At 40.7% G+C, this 7500-nt stretch overlaps 1 protein-coding gene across 1 annotated transcript in view; it reads left to right on the plus strand.

Moving 5' to 3' along the window:
* Nucleotides 1–7500, plus strand: part of LOC119578169 (bystin-like) — a gene marked incomplete at its 3' end in the record, with an annotated part of 16869 nt that overhangs the window by 2208 nt on the left and 7161 nt on the right.

A 7500-nucleotide genomic window follows, 5' to 3' on the forward strand; every position in this document is an offset into this window, starting at 1 on the left:
AATCCTTGTATTGCTACGCGCTTGTAAGAACGATTGTATTGTAATTACTAGTGCCCGTTTTTCCAAATTCATATATATAATGGATTCTTTTACTTTTATTATACTTCTTTAATATGTTTTGGTAATTACTTACACTATTTTATACATTATCCTTGTGCGTCTGCGCGTTTTGCCACCGGGAGATTTGACAGGCCATTCAACACCATTACATCGAGAAACGCTGGTGAGTAAAGTTTTATTTTGAGTTCTGCTTTGATTCCGGGTCATTTTGAAAGCCATATTGAGGATCTACAGGACAAATAAATAGTAGTCTGTATCACAGCCTGATATTTGAACCTATCAAGCACCCCAAATGGTGAAGAAAGGCATTAGAAACCAAGAAATTGTGACCATAGACAGAAGCGAAGGAACTTTCGGTGTTTCATGATATAAAGGTATGTGGTTTACCCTGGGGGAACAGGGGCCATAACCCCCTGACTAGGCTTATATATTACCACAGGGGGTCCAGGGAATATATAGATTGTAGTGTATAAATCCCACAGGCTTAAGGTTAGATTGGTTTATTGGTTAGGACACATTGTATGATTACCACAGGGGATGAGGATTAAGTGAAACCCCGTAGATTTTTGTAGAACGGCAGGTTTTATTCCTGTAGAGTTTTTTTTTTTCTTCGAAAGTTGGCGCTTCGGACAGTAGACTTTTAAAGATGCTGGGGACATCTATAGAGTTTCAATAGCCAATTTTGATATTTTTTTTTGTGCTTGTCTACTTCGTTCGTCGGACAATGTTTGGCTTGGGTTTTCGAAAATCGACTTTAACGTTTCATAAATCACTTTCTTTGATTTAACCCCCGGTTACCCACGCATCCCCTGTTGGGGAGAGGGAAGATATAAAAAATCTGATTTTGGAACTAGTCTCTGGGAGGGTGCATCGCTCTCGGTAACAATTACCATTTTCAGAAACTTTTTGTTCATGACAACCAGGATTACAGTAAAAAAAATGGAAAATTTTTCCATGCATGTCAACCAGGAGTACAGTAAAAAAAAAAGGGAAAATTCTCCATGCATGTCAACCAAGAGCACAGTAAAATAAGTGTATGGAGGGGTTACCTTGACGAAAACTAAGACACTTTTCATTGACGAAAACTAAGACACTTTTCATCAATGGCAAAACGTGTGCAAATTCAAAATAAGGGAGATATAGGACAGACAAGAGTGAAGATCGCCCCTTCATTTTCTAAGTCCCTTCCATGTTTACTTCGAGACAATCAAAGCAAATGTGACAAGGAACTCATTACCAAGAGTCCTGAATGAATATTTTGTAATTATCAGTGTCCATTTTCTCAAATTCATGTATGTAATGCATTCTTTTCCTTTTATTGTTCTTCATTTACGTGCTTTAGTAAGTATTTATGCTATTATGTACAATAACCTTGTGCGCATGTGCGTTTTGCCACCGGGAGGTTTGACAGGCCAGCAGTGCCATTACGTTGAGAAACGCCGGTGAAAAATGTTTCATTTCCAGTGCTGCATCGATTCCGGGTCATTTTTAAAGCCCTTTTGTGGATATACTGGACAAATAGACATTAGTTACTATCACAGCCTGATATTTGAACCCATCCAGTGCTGCAAATGCCGAAAAAAGTGATTAGAAACCAAGCATTTGTGACCATAGACGGAAGCAAAGAAACGTTCGGTGTTTAGCAATATAAAGATGCATATATTACCCTGGAGGTCCAGGGGGCATAGCCCCCTGCCTGGGCGAATATAATACCGCGGGGGTCCAGGGGGCATAGCCACCTGGCTAGGGAATATATAGATCGTAGTGTATAAATCCCACAGGATTAAGGCTAGGTTGGTTTATTGGTTAGGACGCAATGTATGATTACCATGGGGGATCTGGATTATGCAAAATCCTGTAGATTTTTACCAAACGATGGGTTTGGTTCCTGTAGAGTTTTTCGAAAGTTGCGCGTCGGTGCATAGACTTTGAAAGATGGTGGCGATGTCCTTAGAGTTTCGTTGTCAGATTTTAAGCATTTTTTGTGCTCATTTTACACATTTCTGTTCTCTTCTTATTTCAGCCTGTTTTACCCCACAATTTTCCTGATATACTATTGGGGCTTATCAAATCACATCAAGATTGTCGGCTGGAGAATGCAACGGAAATGATCATCAGATTAGTTCTCATCTCACGAAAACAAATCTGATGATATAAATATTGCCAGGGAAGACCTGGTTGTCATTTTCAGAAAATTAACCAAAAAAAGTGTATGGAGTTGTTATCTTTACAAAAATTAAGAGACTTTTCATCAAAAGCTGTTCATCAAAAGGTGCAGAAATAAAAAATAAGGGAGATACAGGACAGAGAAGAGAGATGATTGACCCTTCATTTTTTAAGTCCTCCTAACCTAACTCATTACTGCGATCTTTCAAATAGTCCATGTATTGCTACATATGTGGTTGTGAGAACGATTATTTTGTAAATATCAGCATCTGTTTTCCTGAATTTATGTATGTAGTGCATTGTTTTATTATATTTCTTTTAGGAATTTTGGTAATTTTATATGCTATTCTATACAAGAACCTTCTGCCCATGTGTGTTTTGCCACAGGGAGATTTAAGAGGCCATGCAATACCATTCACTGAGAAATGCTGGTGAGAAATGTTTCATTTTAAGTGTGTTGTGTTGATTCCAGGCCATTTTTAAAGCTAGATAGATAGACTTTAGTATCTATCACAGCCTGACATTTTTGCTCACCTAGTGCCCCAAATGCCACTTCTTGACTAGGCTTATATGTTACTGTGAGGGTCCAGGGGGCATAACCGCCTAGCTAGGTGTATATATTACCACAGGGGTCCAGGGGGCAGGGGGATCTGCCCCCTGGCTTGGGAATATATAGAAAGTAGTGTATAAATCCCACAGTTAGGGGTTAAAGTTACTGAGTGATGCAAGGACCAAAACAAATGTGATGCATAACTCATTACTGCGATATAGCAAGTAGTCCATGCATTACTACGTGCTTGTGAGAACGATTATTTTGTAATTACCAGTGCCCGATTTTCCAATTTGACATATTTAATGGCTTCTTTTACTTTTATTATACATCTTTTACATGTTTTGGTAATTATTTACACTATTTTATACAATATCTATGTGCGCCTGTGTGTTTTGCCACTGGGAGATTTGACAGCCAGAAACACCATTATGTCAAGAAACGCCGGTGAGTAATGTTTTATTTTGAGTGCTATACCGGCTCATTTCAAAAGCCATATTGAGGATCTACAGGACAAATAGACATTAGTCTCTATCACAGCATTGATATTTGAACCCATCAAGTGCCCCAAATGGTGAAAAAAGTGATTAGAAACCAAGCAATTTTGACTATAGACGGAAGCAAAGGAATGTTTGGTGTTTCGTGATATAAGGATATGTGGTTTTCCCTGGGGGTACCCTGGTTTACCCTAGGCATATACAATACCACGGGGGTCCAGGGGGCATAGCCCCCTGGCTAGGCGTATATATAACCACAGGGGGTCAGGGGGCAGAGCCCCCTGGCTAGGGAATATATAGATCGTAGTGTATAAATCCCACAGGGTTAGGGTTAGGTTGGTTTATTGGTTAGGACGCATTTTATGATCACCACAGGGGATGTGGATTATGTGAAACCCCGTAGATTTTTGCCGAACGGCGGGTTTTATTCTTGTAGAGTTTTTTAAAAATTGGCGCATCGGTCCATAGACTTTCATAGATGGTGGGGACATCCATAGAGTTTCAATAGCCGATTTTAATCATTTTTTGTGCTCGTTTGTCGGACAACGTTTTTGAAAAAATCGAATTTTTAAAGTTTCATAAATCACTTCTTTGATATCTGCAGCTTCCTATTGACATCCAGTGCTATCCATTACCCCCCCACCCCCCTTCAACCCCCGGTTTCCCCACGCATCCCCCAAGATCGTTGGGTAGAGGAAATATATAAAAAATCTGATTTTGAAACTTAGTCTCTGGGAGGGTGCGTCACTCTCGGTAACAATTACCCAGTTAGGTTTGTTTATTGGTTAGGATACTATGTATGATTCCCGTAGATTTTCTATTGAACAATGGGTTTGATTCCTGTAGAGTTTTTTGAAAGTTGTCACATCATTTTGTAGACTTTTGAAGATGATGGTGAGGGTAGTAGTTTCAATATCCAATTTGAAGTGTTTTTTGTTCTTGTTTTACACATTTCTGTTTTTGTTATTTTCGCCTGTTTTAACCCATAATTTCCCTGATCTTGTTCATGCCCTCCCCTGCTTTCGGGACTTATCAAATCACATCAAGATTGTTGGCTGGAGAATGTGACATTATCATCACACTCATTCTCATTACATGAGAACAAATTTGATGATATAAATATTGTCGGGGATGACCCGATTGTCACAGTCAGAAATTAACCAAATTTTCTGTGTATAATGATTAGGATTTCAATAAAAATAAGTGCAGTGGTTACCTTCATGAAAACCTGAGACAGTTTTCATCCATGGCAAAAGGTGCACAAAATAAATGAGGTACATGATTGACCTATCTTTGTCTAAGTCCCATCTTTCTCAATCGAGGATCAAAACAGTTATGACTGTGTAACTCATTACTGCAATCTGTCAAGTAGTTCAGGTATTACTACACATTTATGATAACAGTTATTTTGTAATTGGTGTTAGGTGTCATTTCCAATTAGACCTAAATCTCTGGAACCAGTCTGCATCTGAAATGGGTTAACCCTTTTCCGAAGGGTAGTATTCATAGTGGCCCGGGCCTCGCTGCCGGGGGCTTATATCGTCACTCAAGCATGCGCGACCACTCATGCCAAATACCAGCATCCCATGCTGTTTCTTCGTAATACTATGAGCATATGTTGTATTTTCAGTTTTCATTATTTTCTAAAGTCTCTACTTGCCATATTTCCTGATAAATCAAGACTGAAGGATATTTTTGTTGTTATATAGACTCCATAGTTGATCATTATTTGCTCTATAGTCTAAATAAAATAAGCAGGGTGTGGCATCATGGAGTTGAAATCGTTGGATTTTTTTTTTTTTTTTTTTTCATAGTGAAAATGAGAAAGTGTTAAAAATGACTTAATCACACTTTCAGTGGCAGAAAAATAATATTTTGCCGTGATTGTAAAAAAAAAAAAAAACTCATGGCATGTCCATACATACACCATGGCATGTATGTACATGCCCCAGCAGATAGTCTCACCATGCCATGGCATGTGCGTACATGCCACCCGTCGGCAAAGGGTTAAGCAGCATTGGCCTTCAACTACCCCCCTAATCCTTTGCTAGTGGATTTTTTTTGGGGGGAGGGGGGGGGCTTAGGAGGTAGAGACTGGGGCCCAATGTAGGGGATCATCCCTATCTCAGCCATCACCATAACTAATTTTGTGTTGTATTTTTTTCTCCCCCTTTCCTTTTCCTTCTCTTCTGTCCACTGTGAGAGCTGTTCTGAAAGGATGAAAGACTGGTTTTGTGTCAGTCATGAATGCTTCTGGGAGCCATGGATGGGCATAGTATGCCCTTGGTTAATTGCCTAGCCCTTACCCCTCATGGGTACCCTGAGGGGTAGACTGTTTCTTCTCCCCATTTATTTCAGGCTCACCATGGCCAATAACGAAGATGTTTACCCTTATTAGGGTAAACATCTTCGTTATTGGCCCCTATTAGGGGCATTAAGGCTTGCCCCTTTATCACCTAATTTAATTTCATTGGTTTTCTGACCCCTGCCTCTCCTTTGACCAAGGCTTTCTCAATGTTTGCTGTCAACTCTATCCATTCTGAATCATCCACCCAGGTCATTACTCAATTTTCAGAATAGACCCTTTTCTATCTCCCACCATCCTCCACTCCATCTATTATTGCACAGTTTTCTTCATTGTCTACCCCCAACCCCCTTATTACTACTCTTCACCTTTATTGTCCTCCCAGCAGTACTACCTCTCTCCATACCACCCCATTTTCCTCCTGTGTTTGTCCTTCTACTGCTTCCACTTATGCAAACCTTTTAGTACCCTTTTTAGCCCCAAGTGGGATCAATTCTTTGTGATTCCCCCTACAGCCCCGTACTCTGACAATACCCTTCTCTACCAACAATGTCTCCATAGACAAGTAGGCAAAGTTTCCTTTCGTAGTTGTTCCGTTTGTTCATGCCTTGTCACAGTTACATGAGTCCCAGGTTCTACCCTGACTGACCTTAGTGGCAAACCTATTCCTGCCCAACCTCACTCCTCCCTTAATACTTGTACCGGAATTGTTAACTCTCCCTGACTGATTCTCTTGTCTATGACAAGGACTGGTCAGATTTTAAAAATTACTTGCTTGCATGTTTCGTTGACTGTGATGCAGTAGCAGCTCAGTGCTACAGTATTTCTCCAAGAGGCCAATGAAAGTCCTACACCAATATTTCCAAGATTAGCTTCTTTAGACATGACCTCCCCCATGAAGCCTGTCCTGCCTTGTCCGACCATATTGACCCTTTCTCTGACAATGTCAGAAATGTTGGTGTTTTAGCCACTCAGCCAAACACTGTTGCTCCACAGCCTGCTGTCCTCAGTGTGCCCAACCTGGTCATGCCCATTCAAATTGCACTGCTCAGTTATGTATGTACCAATTGTGGTGGCTCCCATAATATGTTTTATAGGAGCTGCCCTGACTAAAAGCACGAATCTGATATAGCAGTTCTCAGATTCTCTGACAAGAAGCACACTGATGAGGTTTTTCTCTTTCTACTTATTCCAAAACATTACTTAGATCCACTCCCCTCCCATCTTCTAAAGATAGTCTCCACATCTTCCACAGTATATCTTCCCTCTACCCCGAACCAACCTATCTCTACAGTCGCTCTCCCCCAGTTAAATTCCGTTTCCAGTCTAAATCCAGATACTCCAATCTCTACCACTTCCCCAGTGCCTACCCCTCCTCCTTCTCCTCACTCTACCTGTCGCATCAGACTGTCTAAACATTCCACCCCATCTTCTACACCCACCTTTCCTTTGTTTTTCAATCCTCCCCACTCAACTCCCTTTCAGAAACTCTTGAAGACATCCAAAAGTTCCTAAACATGACCCAAGTGAATGCTCCACTCCCTCATCCACCCTCCAATCCCTCTATTCCTATTTGCTCTACATTCAAAGTATTTGCTGATATCCATCCTCTTCCTCCTCAAGTTCCCCCTACCCCTCTTCCTTCCACTCTCCCCAAAAAACACCCCATTCTCTCCTCCCCCATGTGCATCATCATTCCCTCTTCTTTCCCCATTATCCTTACCACTTCCTTATGTCACACCAATGTCCTTTCTCTGGATCCCTCCCCACCTAACACTCTTCCCGATACTTCACCACCTTACCGTTCCCTTATCTCATTCTCTGGATTCTTCTACATCTACAACTATAATTTCTACCAGTATTACCCTTTGATTGTTTCATAATGGTTCTTTTGTAGGTTTCCTCATACAGTGTTGCTCTCT

The sequence above is a fragment of the Penaeus monodon genome, chromosome 10 (assembly GCF_015228065.2).
Source record: "Penaeus monodon isolate SGIC_2016 chromosome 10, NSTDA_Pmon_1, whole genome shotgun sequence".
Taxonomy (NCBI): domain Eukaryota; kingdom Metazoa; phylum Arthropoda; class Malacostraca; order Decapoda; family Penaeidae; genus Penaeus; species Penaeus monodon.